This window comes from Hipposideros armiger, unplaced genomic scaffold, assembly GCF_001890085.2.
Source record: "Hipposideros armiger isolate ML-2016 unplaced genomic scaffold, ASM189008v1 scaffold_46, whole genome shotgun sequence".
Taxonomy (NCBI): domain Eukaryota; kingdom Metazoa; phylum Chordata; class Mammalia; order Chiroptera; family Hipposideridae; genus Hipposideros; species Hipposideros armiger.
The window spans coordinates 4,713,274-4,733,417 of record NW_017731396.1 but is presented as its reverse complement, the minus strand read 5'-3'; the positions used below and the strand labels follow the sequence as shown (position 1 = coordinate 4,733,417).

Genomic DNA, 20,144 nt, shown 5'->3' with positions numbered 1-20,144 from the left:
ACAAATAAAACTCCACTGCACCAGACATGAAAGCTGAGCTCCTCGGATTGTAGGGTGCAGGAGCCACTCAACAGAGAAATGTCCCTTCCTCTTCTCTCTAAGAGACTTCAGTCTTGATGCCCAAGCTGGAAACCTGAACCAAGAGTTGTCAGATCTCCCTACTCTTGGAAATACCCTGTGGCAGAAACAATAAGCCCAGCAAATATGCCATTTGCTCCCCTACATTTCCCAGCTGTGCCATATGACCAGATTTGCCCAGTGAAATTGAGCAGAAGTGATGCGTGTATTGCCAGGCAGAGGCAGTAAAAAGCCCGGTCTCTAGTCCCTCTCTCCCGGCCACGGTGACTACGCAGGGGTTCCAGATGGTGCGGCTACAAGATGGAGCTTCTGTCCGCCTGGGTCCCTGAGTGACTCTGTGGAGTAGCACTGCCTGCCAACCCTCTGGCACATATAGCACGAGCAAGAAATACATTTTCCTAGTGTTCAGCCACTGAGACCCAGGGTTGATTGTGACTGCAGCATTACCTGGCATGCCCTGACTGATGGAAACTCCTAGAACACTCTGGTCTACTTTACCATGTTGTTCGCTGAGAGAGATCAGCAAGCAGGTGGTGGCGAACAGCACCCCCTCCCCCTCTGCCCAACAGCTTTCACCCCAAGGAGTGCTTATGAGCTAACATTCAGGGGCCCCACGGTTCCCATCTCACCAAAGGTTTCAGGAACTTTTCTGAGGCTTGGGCCTGGGTCTATGCCTTCCTTTGAATGTCTCTACAGCACTTGGTTGAACGCTACATAAAGATGGTCCTCTCTCACATGCCAAGGCATTGAACAGGGCGTGAAGCACTTCCACTGGTGATCCCCCATGAGGCGAGTGAGGTTGGCTTCATTCTTATTTTAAAGATGAGAGCACTGAAGCTCAGGAGGATTTAATGTCCTGCCGAGGTCACACAGCTAACTAAAGAATGGGAACCTCGGTCTTGTGTCTCTTGGCATATACAAGTATTTCTCAAAATGTACTTCACAGACTCTAAGATGGGGCCCGGAAATCTGCATTTTAAAGCTCCTCGGGCAACAGCTATGCTTTCCAAGTTTGAGAATCTTTGCACCACACCATGCCACCTCTTCTATCAGACAAAGCCACCACCAGGGCGGTGGGATTGGAGGGCTGCAGCCAAGGACCACCTCCCCAACTAAAACAACAATACGTGTCCCCAGCTAGACTGCTCTGTGTCAGATTCTCCCCAAAGAGCCATTCCTTTGGATTAAAATACAAATAGTCCTGGAAACACCTGCAACCTTCTCATGAATTAAGTTATTCCCAGCTAAAAACAATCGCTTGTAAGAAGTCACTCTGCAAAGTAAGTTAGTCAAGTTAAGACCTTGATCTGAAAGTGCAAATCCAACTGGAGGCTGCAGGGGATGAGGTCTTGGCTTGCAGGAGAGCATCATGGACTGTGTGTGTATGTGTGAGTGTATGTGTGTGGGGGGGTGATGGGGAGAGGTAGAACTCCCAGAAGAAGAAATAAAATGCAGCTGGGGGAGGTGGTTAAAGCCTCACACACAAGAATGAGTCAGAAAGAACTAGAGAAAAGTGTCAACCGTACTACTTACTACCTGTGGGAACTTGCAAAAGTTACTTCATCTCTCTGAACATCAGTTTTGTCATCTGTGATATGGAACTAATACAGAACCTACCTGTAGTTAGGTTGTTATAAGAATCAAATGCATTTGTGCATATAATAGTTAACATTTATCGATCCCTTACCGCATGCCAGCAGCTATTCTAAGTACTTTATATATCTTACCTCATTTAATCATCACAACTGCCCTATGACGTAGTTATGATTTTACCCACTTTATAAATGAGGAAACAGCGGCACAGAGAGGTGAAGTAACTTGCCCAAGGCTGCACAGCTCCAAGGTGTCACAACCAACATATGAACCTAGTTGGTGAGACTTCAGAGACGATGATCTTAATGGCTATACTTAGCTCTGGGTGCCTCATCTCATAGGGAGGGATGCAGCTGGAAGAGGGCAGCAGTGGAGCTTGTGGGAGGCTGGAGCTCACGGCAGGGGTCCCTGTAGCCCAGGGCCAAATGCAAACTGAACGGTAGTCATAATTATTTATACGACTACTGAACTAAGGGGTGAAGGAGCACTCTGCCTGTTCTTCCCTCCAACCCCAAGACCCTAACCCTACTCCACACCCATAGGAAGACCCTGGGTGCTATCTCCCAGAGCCTAGAGACCCTGGGGTGGCCCCAGCCCCTTCTCCCAGTATCCTCCCCCAATGGGCTCCGACACAGAATGCCAGCTCTCTTGCTCCACTAACCCACCGGACAGTTGTCCTGGGATCAATGATTTGGTTCTTGTTTTATCTTGTTTGCTTTTTTAATGCATCTCCTTAAAAAAAACAACACCATCTCAGTGTTGCAAGGAGAAGAGGGAACCAGCATTTACTGAACAGTCACTTTGGGCAAGACTCCATATCAAGCAAATCTATGTGTCTCGTTGGGCCCTCGCTGTGAAATAGATATCATTGTCTCCATTTTACAGATGAGAAAACTGGTCCCAGAGAAGTCAAATGACTTGCAGCAAAGGAGCAGCATGGTGCCACTTCAAACCCTTGTCTGTTTGAATCCAGAGGCACTTATAAGGTGTGCTGGCCAGCCAGGGCTTTTTGATTCAACCCCCCAAAGGTGAAGCTCCCTGTTCCTCATCCATTCTTTCATGTGTTGAGTGCTTTTGAGAGGTTGCTGTCTACCTGGCACTGGATGGGTGGCTGTGGCAACCTGGCCTCGGCTGCAGGGATGCAGGTCTATGTTAATAGTCTATTTGGAGAGATTTCCATCGTCCCCGGGCTCTGTGAGGGCCATCAGCCCAGGGGCTGCTTCTCAGGGACTGGGGGATTCAGCCTCCTCCCGGGAGAATCCAAGCTCTGGGTGTTTCAGGAAATGTCTGACCTGCCAGGTTTCCGTGTGGCTGATCAGTTAGAGCTGAGGAAGGGGGGCTGAGAGGGGAGGTTTCCCGTCAGCCCAGCTTTTGTCTCTCACATGAGCCCGAGACAGACAAACCACAACCACAGACTCGACCAGCTGTGGAAGCATCGAACAGGAAACCCAGAACATCTGGTGCTCTACTTCCTCTGATGGCTGTGCAAGTCTGGGTGTGTGTGCGTGTCCGCCTGTGTGCACGTCTCTTTTCTCTCCTGCTGTTGTTTAGTGCGACGTGGATACAGACAGGGTTGGAAACCACAGGCCTTGTGGTGACAGAGGAGCCAGACACCCGTCCCCCCCAACCCTTCCAGTGCCTCGTTCGTCCTCAGTGACCCAGGATTTGACCCAATCTTACAGGCCACCCTCCAACATTCGGCACATGTTTGGCTTGAAGTCGCCACGCACTTGAATAAAGGGATTTGCTTTCTCCTTTTGGATTGACGTGGTTTTAGAGAGCTTGTCTGGGGGTGAGGTGGGAGGGCTCTGCTTAAATATAACTTGGCCTCGGCATACAGACGCACAGAAAGCAGCGTCTAGATGAAAGCTGTTTTTAAAACAATTTAAGGAGAATCTGTGGATGGCCCCTGAGGCTGTGTGCTGGTCAGGGGGCTGTTTTCCCACTAGTGGTGTTTGTTCTCTATGTGAGGCCTGAGAAAGATAGGAACTGAGAAGGGAAGACATGTAAGGAAGTGGAAAGAAAAGGCTCCCCAAACCACCGCCTGAGGCTTAACTCTCACATCAGTCACTTTTAGGAAGTAGGAGCTATTACACCATTTTCACAAAGCATGAAATTGGGGAGCGGAGAGGGTTCATAACTCACCCAAGATCACTCAGCAAGTAAAGGGCAGGGCCAAGGTTCAAAACCAAATCTGACTCCTAGCCGCATGCTATTTAGATCCTACATCACACTTCATTCCTTCAATGAACAGTGATAATCTAAAGCTGACTGGCACACAGTTGGTGTTCCACAAATGTCTCTTGAATTAATCAAGGAAATGAGCTATCAACGATGGCAGGAACTGTCATCTTCACTATATTCCCCAGGGCTCAGAACAGTGCCCTGCACCGGTGGATGCTTCAAAAGTGTCAGAATAGTCACAATTCATTTACCTGGAGGTCATTTACTTAGCCAGGTAGACTGTTTGGATCCTGGCTAAAAATCTGAAAGCAGGTAGGAAGAGCCATCAGCAGTCAACAGAAGTCACAAATCCTTAAAAGTACTTAGAGAACTCAGGCCTTCAGTCAGAATCTGGTTACCTTTACTTTACAGCTAGCGCTAAGAAGTTTGCTTGCTGATCTTACAAACATCGGTTTAGGAAGGAGATGGTCTGAGAGAGGGAGCTTGCTGGCAACAGCAGCAATTCGGGAATTCAACTGGCCATTTTCAGACTGGTAGGTGGCATTATGGATGAAACATGGAAAGTGCCGGGAGAGGTAAGAGACAGGCGAGACAAATTGAATGAACTGTCTGATTCTCGGACATCTGTCCTCAAGAAAGCACCGAGAAAACCAGATGGAACTGTAGCATCTCAAACAATTTCTTTGGCTAAGATTAACGGCGCGACAGCGAGAACAGAAGACCTCAATTGTGCTGGCTCACAACTTGGTATTTAAGAGCAACACATGCTCCAACCTGAGATGACACAAGCGCAGTGTTTTCATACCTGCGGACCTGCGGAGTCCTCTATACAGAGCTCTCTTCGGAGCCGAAGCTGACGTCACGCAAGCGCCGCGGGAGGCGTCACATCATCCTAGCGCGCCTCAGGCGGTGCCGAAGCCCTACGCTCCGACTGGCACAGGCGTTGCTGTGGAGACGGCGTGTCGAGCCCCGCCCCCGAGACGGGATTGGAGGAGAACTGATCAGCTGATGTTAGAGACGTTTAGGAAATGCGCGGGAGTCCCTGTGGGGCGCTCTCCGCACAGGTTCCCCTGGCAACCTGGACGCCCGTGTACAGCCCTGACAGACCTCTCCCAGGAACCCCTAAAAATAGAGTCAGAGCCCAAAATTCAGTTTGAGGGGCTTCTTGACCTAAAATAGTAAAAAGTGCCTCTGGTCCAAGGAAAGTAAAAATTCAAACCGCTCTAGATAGGATTCCGCGAAGGGCGGGAGTACCCAGTAAGGCTTAAATGTATTGCTCCTCCGAACAAAACCGTCCACACTCCCCTCCCAGGGTACAAGTCAAAGTTTGATCGTGGCCAGAAATGTCCCGGGCCGCCGGGCTCCTGAACCTCGCTGAGGCTCTCTCCTAATTTTGCCTCCCTTTATTCCAGCCACACAGGTCATTTGCCAGGTTTACTTCTGCCTGTGGGACACTGAACTTGCTTTTTACCTCTGCAAGGAACTTGCCCTCAAGTGTCCCCAGGGCTCCCTCCCTCGCCTCCTTCAAGGTTTGGCTCAACTATTCCTTAGTCAAAAAGTCCTTCTCTAAACTCCTGGCTTTCAGTTACAAATCTGACCTCCCTACCCCCAATTCCATGTTCCCATCGAGCTTCATTACATTTGTCACCTTCTATTATACAACATAATTTATTATTTTTTTGATTTGCCGTCCCTGTCTATATGAAGGCAGAAATTTTGTCTCTTTTGTCCTTGCTGCATCCCCAATTCCTAGATAGAAGCTGGCACGTGATGGGTGATCAGTATCTGTTGAGTGAATGGACATATTTTGAAATTGGAGGGTTAAGTGGTAGTTAAATGCCAGAGCTTGAGGGGCTTGGGTTCCAGTCGCCTTTTGTCATTTAGCTGTTTTGTGACCTTTAGGAAGTGTAACCTTCCTGAGCCTCAATTTCCTTATTTTTAACGTCAGGGAAATAATACTTCTGCCTTACATTCAGTAATATAGAACACCTCCTTGTGTGACCAGCAAACCCTGTGCGAATTGCTGAAGACATAATGGAGAACTTAAAAACACACGTTTCCTCACTCCCCTGGAGCCTATATCCTGAGGAAGGATTACAGACAACAGCCATGTAGTCATCGAAATAAACTATTATTCACAAATTGTGATAAGTGTGATGGAGGAAAAGCAATTAGAGCTGAAGGGGGTGTAGGGGTGGAAAAGCGCTCCCCTGAGAAAGTGGCTTCTTAATTGTATTAGTCAGCAAGAGCTGCTATAAAAAAATACCACAGGCTAGGTGGCTTGAACAACAGAAATTTATTTTCTCACAGTCTTGGAGAAAAGAAGTCCAAGATCAAGGTGTCAGCAAGTTTGGTTTCTCCTGAGGCCTCTCTCTTTGGCTTGCAAATGGCTGCCTTCTCACCATGTCCTCACATGGTCTTCCCTCTGTGCACGTGCACCTCTGATGTCTCCCCAGGTGTACTAATCTCTTCTTGTAAGGACATCAGTCAGATTGAATAACAGCCCATCCTAATGGCCTCATTTTAACATAATTATCTTGTTAAAGGCCCTATCTCCAAATACAGTCACATTCTGAGGTCCTGGAGCTTAGAACTTCAACACATGGATTGGAGAGCGGGGAGAGGGGAGCACAATTCAACTCACAGCATTAAGATCCAAAGGATGCATAGGAAGGCGAAATGGGACAAGGGGAACCTTCCAGGAAGAGGGAAGAATATGTGTAGAAATCCTATGACCGGAAGGAGCGTGACAAGTTGGAAAAAATGACAGGCTCATGTGGCCTGAGCACAGAGTGAGGGGTCTTGGTAGGAGATACCCTGGGGGTTGGGGTAAGCAGCCCACGCAGGGCCTTGGAGATCACCTAGGTCTGTTGTTGGTGATGTGATAAGACTTGTCCACATTGGGGACCGGTGACACAGATTTGCATCTATACATTAAGGGGGAATGTTTCCAAAGGCATCACACCCTCAAGCACTACTGGGGTCTTTGGTGAGTATTCCCTGAAATTTTCAGTTCACAAAAATAGTGAATTTGTTATAAATTTTTAAAGAAACACAGTATAAAAGTTGTTTTCAATGGTTTAAACCCAGGAACATGCATTTAAACAATTTAAATGCCCCGTCCTCAATGTGTTCAGAAAAGGTTACACTGACTATCAGTGGGTTGGAAGAAGGCTGCCCCCAGCTCCAGAGCTGTGTGATGGTGAAAACTACCTGAGAGAATACATGGTATCTTACAGTTCGGGCTCAGGAAAGGGTTAACTATGAGCGTTTTTAATAATGCCCACCTGATACAGTTGATGGGAAGACTGGATGAAAAAGAGGCCAGGAAGGGACTTAATAAGTTGAAGTGATAAGCAAATGTAAGAACACACTAAAGATAAACATTCAAAAGTACTGAATCTCTGTATTTGGGGGTGCAGGATATAATACAGTTTAGACAGATGTGATTTATGATTAAAACTAAAAGCTTTAGATGAAATTAATGCAAAAGAGAAGAGGAATAGAGCCGTTGAACACTTACCCCATATGTCTGTCTGCTGGGAGCCAAAACACAGTGGAAATGATTTGGTGAGAAGGAGCACTTGTCTGTATTTCTTTTCTTCGGGTTCAGCTAAAAGCTTCCCTTAGGTTTACCTTTGGGGAACTGATACACAGCAGGTACTCCTAAAAGATTTGGGGTGAAGTGGGGTAGTCATGTCCCACAGGCTCTCAGTAAGAGTGGTGTTGGACAGGCGTGTTTCCTCGTTTCATTCCCAGCATTCAGTGTCAGGAAGTGGAACCTGGTATGACCTCCTACCCACCTTGAACTTGAGTGGCGACTCTACCCTTTGATGATTCAATGCAGCAAAGACTCATTGCTTCTTTTCATTGGAAGGAACCCAGAAGCACATTTCATCCCAGTGGCTAAAGAACATGACTATCTTCTTTGACAGTGATTGGGAATGTACAAGGCAGCCCATCCTAATTTGGGACAGAATTAATTGCTGGAATCTGCTTTATAATACCAGGCCATGTCTATCTCTTCTAAGTCCTGGTCTGGCCTTCAGGAGCTATGCAGACCCTGATCCCTCTTCTTTATAGCACCAGGTATTTGACCACAGCTGTATGGTACCCTTCTGAGGCCGCCAAGCCTTCTAGTCCCAAACTGAACACCCCACTCCAAAAGTATTCCTTTTTTAACAGCGCTCTTGTGCATATCCTTGTACACAAACCTTTGCGCACCTGTCTTTGGATCCATTTCTCTAAATGAAACTGCTGGGACAAATGGTACACTTTATAGCTTTTGCTCTATATTCCCAGATTACCCTCCAGAAAGGGAGATTTTGTTTGTATGCCTGCAAGTGGTTTACAAGCGAGCCTCTTTCCCCACACCCGAGCCACCAAACTTGGGAAATGTTCATTCTTTTAATCATCGCCAATCTGATAGGGGAAACTGATTATATCAAGGTTGCTTTCATTTTGCATTTCTTTGATTACGGGTGAGGTTGGACATGTTTTTCAACCACATCCTATACTTTTGCAATCAAGTTTTGGAGCTACATGCAGGACCTTACATGTATTCCAGTTAAATTTTATCTTGTTGGAGTCCACCAGTCATTCTTTCCTGTTGAGATAATTTGGATCCTGATTCTGTAATTCCAACATTTTGGCCTTCCCTCACAGTCTTGTGTTATTTGCACAGTTGATAAGCAGTTATCTTTGGCTTTATCCAAGTTGTTGATAGAACGTTAGAAAGTTTAGGGCCAAGGACAGAACTGTTTGGCATCCCATTAGAGAATGCCTTGGAATGACACTGTCCCATCTGCTGTTAAGATTCCACCTCAATATGAGGTGGGTGGAGCCTTCAGCTGGGACACAGGACCAGGTACAGATTCCAGCTTTGACACTAATTAGCTGTGTGGCCTTGAGCAAGAGGTATCACCTTAAATAAACATGTGCCCCATGATTATCTAACATCCCTTCGAGCCCTAGCCACCTTCTTGTCACTATTTTGTCGATATGGATTTCAAGAGAAACCATCAAACTCATGTCAAAAGTCATCCCACTATGGCAAAGAAAGTACTAATCTGGGCCGGCTGAGTGGCTCAGTTGGTTAAGAGCTCGCTCAAGAGTTTGAGTTCTGAGCAACAGCGGTTCGAGTCCAGCCCGAGCTGAGCAGCCGCTGAGCTGCCAACAGGTAGCAGGATGGCTCAGCTAAAAAAAAAAAAAAAAAAAAAAAAAAAAGAGAGAGTACTAATCTAGTGAAAGACATTCCTTCGATAATCAATATTGGCTCTTAGCATCACCCTTTCTAAATGCTGGTCAAACCATTCCTTCGATTAGCTGCTCTAAAATTTTGCCCATGATCAAAACTGAACTCACTGGCATTCAGTTTCTCCAATTCATTTTTTTTTTTAATTTAGGACATTTGTCTCGCTTCTCCACGATTCCTCAAAGTACCCGGAGACATCGGGAGTGATTAGTGCTCCCACTGAGGCTTGTCAGTTCTGTCCCTCTGGTTCAGTTTTCTTTCATAGCACGAAAGAGCAACTCGCTGATCATGTCTCCTCCCAGCATGGACAGAGGGCGCAGGGTTCCCAGAGGAGGGTTAATGCATAGCGGTGACGGCACTGAAAGAAAACAGGGCCAATGGCTGAGTTTAAAGGGAAAGGGGGTCTTTGTGAGACTGACAAATGCCAACTGCTCTTGTTATTAGCTGAAGAAACAGCCCCCAAGGGTCTGTGAGAAAAACCTCTGGTTATTCAGCTCTAGGCAGAATGAAGAAAAGAAGCATCAACGGAACTGTCTTCAGATGAAATGATGACACATTATGGTACCTTTCTTTATTTCACTATCAAAAATCAGACAAGACTATTCTAAGGAAGGAATAGTAAACATTAACCCTGTGTAACAGGTAAAGAAACTAAAAGAGACATTAGGTAACTGATGCAGTTGAGTGACATAGTGCATCAGTCATAATTCCGGTCACCGGGCTTCCCGTTGCCGTGCCTGGAAGGTAGGTGTTGATTTACACCTTGTAAATGTATCACCAAATTATGTACAGTTTGTGGCCATTCCATATTGTCTGTTCTTACTCATTCAGACTAATAAAGACATTAACAATGGTCATAAGGCTAATATTTAGCTCTTCTACGTGCCGGCCCTTCTCTAAGGGCTTCCGTGAATTACCTAAGCCTGGACTGCTCACAGCGAATGCTCCGGTGGGGTAAGTGGTGCTTTCACTCCATTTTTCACAGATGATGAGACCGAGGCACAGAAGAGAGTTTACATAACCTGCCCCAGGTCACCCATCTTGTAAGGGGGAGAGCTGGGATTGGAACTTGGGGACTCTGGCTCCATGCATCAGACCCTGCTGCCTTACAAGTAAAAGAGGATAAGAAAGGCACAGCTATTGGAAATTACGTCTCCCCAAATTGTGAAACTGCATTGCGAACAGTGGTCTCAACGATTATGGGGTAACAAACCAATTCTTTCACCTCCCAAACGAAAAGGAAGGAGAAGTGAGGGGGCGGGAAGGGAAGGGAAGGAAAGGGCACACACAACCTGTATGTAACCTGGGTGCACAGCCTCTGAGTGACCCCAGAGGACTGTGTGAACCGACAGTGAGTGAGTGTACCCACGAGGTAGGACGCAAACACCGAGACCCAAGATCACAACCAAGCCCGGATCATGGGACAGACCCTGCTCTCCAAACCCCTGTCTTCCAATAACAGGATTCCCAGGCCAAGTGCGGTAACTGCTGGCACACGCGCAGTGCTCCAGACTGGGCCAGGACTGAGTGCCAATCGACGGCTTCCCAATATTATCTTCCAGTTGCTAGACTACACTGCTTTCCAGTACATTATTTGGAATATAAAAACTAAAATGTAAGTAAAGCATTTTAATACAAATAATTTCAACCGCAACAAGGCAATTGGCTTCTGATGAAGTTGGCAAGCAAAGGTAATGAACTCATTCCGTTCGACATATTTAGAGTTTCTCTTGCCAAATCCAATTGGCAGCTTCATAATTATGGAAACGTCCATGTTATTTCCACTCCACCAGGGTTAGGCCTGCTGGTATCTGATTCAATGTTTACTTCATGAATGAGGTCAGTTCCCAGCACAGCTGGGGTTTAGCAAAGAGAGAGCTGCTGGTCAGCAGACAGCGTTCCCACCAGAACCCGACCAGAGTTGTCAGGGTTTCAAGGTGCCCTTCTCCCAGTCCGCCCAGGTTAGCCACTCTCTCTGGCATTGTCTGGGCCTGGCCCTTCTCACGGCTCTGCTAATGCTTTCCTGTAGACGCAGACGGAGCCCGGGCTGCAGCCTGGGCATGACGAGATCCTGTTCAAGTTTCCCACAGCACAGCATTCGCTCCTCTACTTGCCCCCTTGTATTGCGACATCTCTCCCTGTAGGAGCATTAGAACTGCCAGGAAACAGGGTAGGTTTAAAAAAAATAATAAATTATTTTTTCTAGGATGGGTGCACTTGCATGGTGAGTGACTCAGAGTGCCTTGGAAGCCACCTCCAAAGGTAACTATGTCCCACAGGCCGGCGTGTCCTCTGGGCCAACTCTCCACACTGGTAAAAACAAAAACAAAAGCTCACAGGGCTCAAAGCGCTCATTTTAAGAACATATTTATGAAGTGATGTTCTCTAAGTTCATGGAGGTTACTGGGAAAACTGCTGAGGGCAGAAAGGAACGGTGATGCCCCCCGCAGTGACAGCAGCAAGGGGCTTGGATGTCATTGACCTGTTCACCTGCCTCCTGAGCTGTGAGAGTGGGACAGCGACAGAGTGTGGGTGAAGTCCGAAGTCAGAGCCAGCTCTCAATCTGCTCTGGTGGCAATTTCTTCATCTCAGCACAATAGCGTCGTAGGAAGCTTAGAGATGGCAATTTGGTTTGGATCCCAAAATAATTGTGGGCCTCATATGCTCAAGCCGTTTTGCCTAACAAAATCGGGGGGAGGAGATGGTTTTAGAACTGGATACAAAGACAGATTCAATAATGAGGCTTCGTCTTTCTCAGTGTTGACAAGCGTCCCGTTCTCATCTCCTAACAGAACTATAAGACCAATGGCTGCTGACACAGACGCAAGAATAAAACAACATGGAGGAGACACAGTCCCAAGTGTACAGGGTGAGCTCTCTTCTTTTTATCTGATCAGAGGTCGTTTTAGGGTAAAGACTCCACCGTCTCTCATCTAAAGTGTCGGTCCAGCTGCCACAGGAGATTTCAGAGCATCTCTCTCCGCTAGAGGGTCAGCATCCCCGTAGGGTCCAAAAAGCCTGCTCCAGTGCAGTTCAGGCCACTTCTCTCACATGCTTTACTCAAGGGCACACCTGTCTCAGACCCACGATGCTAAGTCGTCTCCCTGTTCCTGTTGCCCCAACACAGCTACTTGTCTATTCTGTAGCCTGTTTTATCCAACTTTGTCACCGTCGCATCATCTTATAACCTGAATGATCTTTTCCTTTGAATATGCTTCTGGAAGTTTTTAAAGATGGGACCCTAAACAAAGTTCATTCCTTCACCGTCTCTGGCCTCATCACCTGTGCTCTCTGCCCACTCAGCGGCAGCCGCGCTGGCCGCCTGGAATGCACCAGACGCTCACCCACCTCAGGGCCTTGGCACATGCTTTTCCCTCCGTCTGCAACACTCTTTCCGGGCGTCCACACAGCTCCCCCTCTCCCTTCCTTTGTGCCTTAACCCACATGCCCGATAATCAGTGAGACTTCCCCACCACCCTCTTGCCTGGACCCTTCCATGCATGTCCACCTTCCCCATGTGATTTCTCCCGAGTTTATATCCCCATCTAAGAAAGCACACATGACTTGTCTTCTTCCTTCCCGGCTTCCTCCATTGTCACACCAGCTCCATGGGCAGGGCATTTTGACTCTTGTGTCCACTGCCACAGCCCGTGCCTGGAACAGTGCTCAGCGCAGCCACTCCAGGGTTTACTGAGTGGCCGCTGCACGCCAGTCACAGGTCTAGGCGACGGCTGTTTTTTCCAATGTTTCTCCAGTGATTGAGGAATGCACTCTAAGGAGCTAAATTCTTTAAGCTGAAGGGAACTGTGTGTCTATTGATTCCTCGGAGAGATTTGAAGAGTTGGGCAAATACTTTGCCTCTGTCCCTCCACCTCGCTGCCCCTTTGATTCTGTATATTCTGCTTTCCCACCAGACGTCGGAAAGTGGGGTTACTCTAGAGGAAAGACAGAGCCTTCTCTGATTTCGGAACGCAGGTGTTCGCTCCGCCAGAGCCAAATGGTCCTGGCATTTTATGAGCTCCAAGGAGGACATGCATCTGAAATGGTGTCACTCTCCCCTGGTTGTGAACAGAGCTGTTTAACTGGTGGAGCTGTGGGCGAGGCAGCTGCAGGCAGGCAGACGGCCATTACCCAGGCTTTCCGGAGGGAGCTGGAAAGCTGATGCCCAAGCCACGGGAAAGGGGACGGCCGCCTGCCGCCAACAGCCTGACTGGAAAGTCTGCGTAAGGGACACCTGGAGGAAGCAGGGGCCTCCATCGCCTTCTCCCCCCAACTGGAACCCTGTATTTCTCAGCCTGCTGTGGGTGCTCCCCAACCTCCCACCCCACAGATAGGCTGTCCCCCAAAGCTTACATCTTTATAATTTGAAATTTTACTGGTTTCTCCCAACAAATCAGAACTTCTTTTCTTTCATCTCATTTGAAAAGCCTTTTGTGAGGCTGGGAGTGACCCAAAAGTAACCTCTCTGTTCCTGTCTGAAGGGAAAATATTTTCAGATCAGAGCGCAGGCTGCCGCGCCAAGCCTGGGCATATATGAATACTTGATTATGCCTCCGAAGCCCAGTCTCGTCAGCATGTGCCAGTCACCGTTTCAGAAATGAACCATAAGCACAGAAATTGCGAATCAAGAGGTTTATTATTTTCCCCCATTAAGTATTTTGAAACCGAAGTTTCCACATTTTTAAGGGTTTGATGTCATAAAATTCCCATGTATGAGTGCATTTTGAAAAACAGAGTCATTGTGTGTGCGTTGGAATGCGAGAGGCTTAGCATCTAACTCAGAAAATAAACTCCTAAACTCAGAATTTGAGATGCACGGACAGAAGGGGCCGCCGAGCTGTAGCATTTGCTACAGTGGGTTCATGTGATGTTAAGACTGTCCCGGAACTGTCTGGAAGTTAAATGTTAGTCTTCTGAAAAGACCCGGGACCTCCAAGTGCCGGCTGTTGTTATTCCAAGTGCAATATAAGCAGGTTTCTATTTAAAACGTTCACACCTGGTGCTTGAATATTTCTTGTTTTCCAAAGGGTACCCTCTTTCCACGGCCCCTTTTCCGCGTTAGTCTGGTTCCACTCAACCTGCTGGCATGGAAAGAAAGCTATTTATTTATAAAAGGAGCTGGGAAGTTGTGGACTTTTTACCTTTGCTGCTGAAACTGGGTTCAGATGGAGACAAGACAGCCCTAGGAACAGTGCTGGGGGGTGAGGGGTAGAGAGGGCCCAGGAGATGGGGAAGAAAGTGTTTCCCCGTCTTTAGGTTAAAGAGAAGGAGAAGGCAGACACTCAATAGTTGATGCCTTCACAGCCTGTTCTGGTAAGGCCCTGGGACCTCCCTGGGGTCCCAGGATGCCTAATCTAAATAAGCTCCAGGTCTGTCAACATCACTTGCCTCTGGGAAGGGACAATGGCAGGGGTCGGGGTGGGGGAGTGGGGGGTGGGGTGCAGGGCCTCAAGAGAGGAAGAAAGAGAATTTAGAAAGGGGATGAGAAAGGCTGGAAATGGAAGGGTTGGAGGGATATGCAGCAAAAGCAATCTAAGGAAGAGATGGAGAACGAGACTTGTGTTAGGAACTCAGCTCATGGTTTTTATTATCAGCTAGACTCAAAATCTCCCTTATTATGGAGTGAGAAGCGGGGAGGCTCAGATAGTCAAGGACTGGGGGGTTCCTATGTTTCCCCAATGGAGTAAAACTGTTCACTTCTGATCTTCCAAGGGTCTTTCTCCCCTCCCTCCTCCTCTTCTTCCTCCCGGCACAGCCAGCATCAGAGGGACAGGAGCAGCTCGGAATGACAGTGGCAGGGACAGCCATGTACAGGAGCAGAGTCTGAGGTAGCCAGCCCGGAACAAGGCCACACTTGTGTATAGAAGCTTCTCAAGGCAGCTTTACAGTTACGGGGACATTGGACAGAGAGGAACAGAGAAATTCCAGAGATTTTTCACGTGCAAGCGGATATTTCCTTTGAGAGTTTCTAGACTAAATAATACTCCTTGTGTTTCAGGGACAGTGTATACTGCTGACCTGGCAATGTTCTCTGCGTGCAGGGCGAGCACAGGGAACCCCACGGTGGCCTGGACAGAGATGGAGCAGGAGACGTTGGCGCTGCCCGAGCAAATGTCTTCACTGGAAGATTATTGATGCTGTTCTCCCTTCGCCTGACACCACATTCATTTCAAATACAGAGGAAGAATTTGTAGGCGGACTTTGGGAATGAAACGGGCTAGACTTCTGAGGATAAATATACCTGGGCCTCTCTAATAACCATTTTCATACTTTTTTTTTTTTGCTAGACTTTATTTTTTAGAGCAGTTTTAGGTTCAGAGCAAAACTGAGTGGAAAGCACAGAGATTTCCCATGTACCCTCTGTACCCCCACAGGCACAGCCTCCCCCACTATGAGCATCCCCCACCAGATCGTACATTTGTTACAGATGATGAACCTGTATTGACACGTCACATCAACCAAAGTCCATATGTCACATTAGGGTTCACTCATGGTGTTGGACATTCTATGGATTTGGGCAAATGTATAATGACATGTATCTACCACTGCAAGTATCAGACAAAAAGTAGTTTCACTCCCTAAAAATCCTCTCCCTTTTCATCCCTTCCCCACCCCCCATGCCTCTGGTAACCACAGGTCTTTTTACCATCTCCACAGTTTTGCCTTTTCTAGAATGTCATACAGTTGAAATCATACAGTATGTAGCCTTTTCAGATGGGCTTCTTTCATTTAGTCATATGCATTTAAGTTTCCTCCATGTCTTTGCATGGCTTGCTTGACAGCTCATTTCATTTGTGTGCTAAATAATATTTCATCGTCTGGATGTAGCCATGTTTCCATGTGTTTAACAAGCCAGAGTTTTTTTAATGGAATGATATCATTTATTAATCACTAATATTATCACAAAATCTATGATAAGATAAAAGCAATATTTGGCTTAAATAGAACAACTATTAATATGAAGGTTATTATTATCCTTCTGGTTGTAATAAGTAAACTGAGGCATAGAGGGAACCTGACAATAAGTCAGTGGGAGGAGATCCATAAAAAGAATAGAAGAGTCTAGAATCTCAGCCATTTGTTCTAACACAGATAAGAGCATAATGTGCTGGCTTACGTTTGTAATGTTTTACATCTATAAATGTGGGGAAGAGGCGGACACTCATTCCCAGCCCCTCAGGTTGCCATGCGAAGGGAATTCCCTAGAGGAACGCTCCTTGCCTCTCCCCGTCCCCCTTACCACTTCTTCTTTTCATCCATTCCTCTCCCAAGGGGGAGGAGCCACTTTCCCAATGGGGCGGTGGAGAGGAACTGGGCATGCTCAGAGCATCCTCCCATCCCCCTCCCTTCTGGAATGGCCTGGCTTCAGAGAACACACCGGTCATCTGGCCAGCTCTCAACCAGACAGGGTAAATCAGCACGTCCAACTCAGCGTTAGCAAGCCCACCCGCCCACAGACCTCAGCCATGTCCTACAAACAGCTGTATAAAAAATATGATGCTACCATCCGAGTCTCCTTTTTCTCAGACTCTTGTATCTGCTTGCTTGTTCTGATTTAAGTGGGGAGGACGCCTCCTCCCAAACCTAATACTGTCATTATCAATAGCTTTTAAAAGGCTCTCATCACAGTATCAACCAGATTTTTCCTGCTACTGAAGTGTCTCTACCATCTCTGGGTCTGGTTCCTTTGAAGGATGAGATTTAGGGAACTGAAGCAACAAACTTACACTAAAAGCACTGAACTAGCCTGAAAGTATAACCAGCCTACTTTCAGGAAATCATTTGATTCCTTTCAGAAATCTAACTGAAAAACTAATTTTAGACCAGAAATTCAACTACCTACAGCCTATATAGTGATTCTATCTAGAAAGGTCTACATAGAACCAGTTACAAACTAAACTTTCCATACATGAAAAACAGATATTAAGGCTATTCCAATTTTTGTCAGGTGTTGCAAAGTACCCCCTTCTTCAGTCCTAATGGTCTGATACACATTTTCATGCCTTCAAGTCCATCCCAATACATCCAGGTCACTTTATAACACCTGAATTTTCTTGAGCCAAGGTTGAAATACCACCGCAACTTATTAACATTGACAGTAAGAGTAAAAAGTGTAACGTTGATATGTTTGGTAGTGTGGGGACTACATAAAAATCAGGATGAGCCCCCCAAGAACAGAACCCACTTTGCCTATATGTAGTGTCTTATCTACACAGCATCATTCATAAGAGCCCATTACTATTTGATAATTAAGAGGAGGAGAAGGTGGAGGAGGAGGACAGGAAAGGTTTTCCTGAGCATAGCCACCATCTTGGTTGAGGTGGGCTGCTCTGTGAGACCGGCACTAACTGTCTGGCCTTGTGACTAACACATTGACATTCCCACCTGCTCCTGCCTTGCCCATCTCCACTCATGCTGGAAAGGCCAACTGTGCCTGGCCTGGTTCTACCCAAGGACACATGCGTGGATCCCTTCTGGAGCTCTCTCTGGAAGAGGTTTTGCTTTTCTTCTATAAGAGACAGAGACAGGACTGCTGATGCCTTATCCCTTCCTTGCTGCCCTGATGGTGGGCATGATTCCTGGAGCTGCTACAGCCATTGACGACCATGAGGTGACCAACCAAGCTGCTGGTAGCCTAGTGCACACAGGCTCCTCCAGCTGCCAACCTTCTCTCCTCTGGGTGTAACTGTGGCACTAGNAGGTGTGTAATGACACCTCATTGTGGTTTCAATTTGCATTTCCCTAATGACTAATGATTTTAGCATTTTCTCATATGCTTATTGGCCATCCAAAAAGGAATACATAAGCTTATTAAACAAAATAAGCACCTGTTTGTTCAAATATTTGCCCCATTTTTAAGTGGGTTGTTTTCAGAGTTCTTTATATTTTTTTACTACAACTCCTTTATCAGATACATGATTTGTAACTATTTTATGGCATTCTGTGGCTTGTCTTCTGTCTCTTAACAATGTCTTTAAAAAAAACAAACCAGAAGTTTTTCATTTGGATTAAGTCCAATTTATATCAATTTGTTTTTTTATGGACTTTGCTTTTGGTGCCATATCTAAGAAATTTTGGCCTAACACAAGGTTACAAGATTTTCTCCTGTGTTTCCTTCTAAAGTATTTTTTTTTAAGTTTTATATGATGCAAGTTATGGATCAAGGTTTTTTGGTTTGGGGTTTTGGTGGGTTTTTTTGTTTTTTGCATATGGATATTCAGTCATTCCAGAACATTTGTTGAAATGACTGTCCTTTTTCCACTGAATTGCCTTTGAACTTTTGTTGAAAATCTGTTGTCCATATTTGTGTAGGTCTATTTCTGGGCTCTCTAGTCTGTCCTATTGATCTATTTGTCTGTCTTTACGCCAATACCACAATGTCTTGATTACTGCAGCTTTATTAAGTCTTGAAATCAGAGAGTGTGAGACCTCCTTTGCTCTTCATTTTCAAAGTTGTTTTGGCTATTCTATATTTTTTGCATTTCCATTTAACTTTAGAATTGGTTTGTCAATTTCTATNTGTAGATTTGAAGTGACCAGAGGACTTCTTATCCAATAGCGCTGGAAGGTCACACAGCTGCCAGAGATTTCACCGGAGGACTAAGGAGAAATCGGCCCCCCCTCCCCATATTGTTGAACAGGCCCTGGGGAGTAAAGAAGAGGGTTCACTTTGGTGCACCCACAAACCCCGTCTGTGCCACACCCCGGTTTCACAAACATGGCGTGTGATGCCTGTGGTTGGTGTTTTCCGATGGAACCTGAATATCTCCCAGGTCCCTTTCTCCCAAACACTAAACTCCTTTTTCCCTCCTTGGAAATCTGTGTAGGTTCTAGAGCACAGTACTAAGTGGAATATAGGTCTTCAGTTTATTAAGTATAAAAAGTAGCTTCCAGGAGCATAGAATTACATGATTCCTTTTTAAATGTGCATGAAAAGCAACTCCTTTCAAAGCCGTGTCACTTCCCGTCATGCAAGAATCCTGCTGGAATTGGGAGGTTTGCATCAAATTGAGTTCCAAGCTACGTCTCGGCCTCAGCGGGTGAGAGTCTTTGCACCAGACAGTGTGCTGAAAACCACCAGACCAGGAGTAGCTGACGTTTATCTGTGTCTGCCGAATTCCCAGGAATACTGTGGGGGTTTCCAGCCCATGTGGAAAGCATGTCAGCCTGTGCCTGGAGGTGCAAGAAGGGGGAGATTGGGCAATTTCTGCTTCTCCACTCCCACTGCCCTCATCTCGCTTGTTGTTCACTCTTTCCAAGTTCTCCTGGTCCCCTGTGCCAAGGGAGGCTAGATCCCGCCAGGATATTTATAGTGCTGGTACAGGACTGGGCAGCTAGTGGGAGCAGATGTTTTCTGATATGGGGAAAGGAAGCTATTTATACTGGGAGTTGGATGAAAATTAGTCAGAGGGGAGGCTGCAGCCATAGTTGGTGTTTCTGTCCTCCCAATTCTGGGGGAAGTTCTCCGGGTCTGCAGGTGAAAATATTCCTACCCTCACTGCCTAGATGTTTCAATTCCGCAGCCGCTGACTGAGTGCCAGCGTTGGGTGGGCACTGAGATGAACAAGACCAGGTCCCTCTCCTTGGTACAGTCCTGGAGGGGAGGCCTCATGGAAGCAAATCATGATGATTTGGTCCATTCCTGCCAGCTGAGAGCACCGTGGACCAACATGATGGAGATGCTGGAGGCTGCTGGGCTTGGGGGAGCAGTGTGGGGCAGGGGTGAGAGGCAGGGAGAGCAGTGGACACAGAGGGCCACAAGGGCAGTGAGCGCTAACCTGGCCTGGAAAGATGCAGGAAAGGTCCAGGTGAGAAGGCATCAAGGCAGTGGGAATGGAACTCGAGGTATGGAGACTTTGCAACCTGCCTGAGGAATTCTGGGAACATCCAGGAATCAGATGTGGTCTGAGGCCAGGAGGGCTTCCTGAGAATTTCTGAGGAGGCCGAGCAGGTAAGCTGAGGCCGGGCTGTAAAGGGCCACCATCCATGATCGGGAACGTGCGCTGATGCGGACTTGGCCTTCAGGCAGGAGGAG

General features: G+C 46.9%; 1 long non-coding RNA gene across 2 annotated transcripts in view; it reads left to right on the top strand.

The window, feature by feature from the left end:
• The window catches only part of LOC109381218 (uncharacterized), a 21,521-nt gene extending 5,817 nt beyond the window's left edge, over positions 1-15,704 (top strand). The window contains exons 2-5 of one of the 2 annotated variants that reach the window (XR_002123663.1): positions 10,572-10,724; positions 11,316-11,371; positions 11,902-11,978; positions 15,108-15,704. This is a non-coding gene — a long non-coding RNA (uncharacterized LOC109381218). The remainder of the gene's footprint in view (positions 1-10,571; positions 10,725-11,315; positions 11,372-11,901; positions 11,979-15,107) is intronic. The other variant, XR_002123664.1, reaches the window with a different exon arrangement.
• The last annotated feature ends 4,440 nt before the right edge of the window (positions 15,705-20,144 follow it).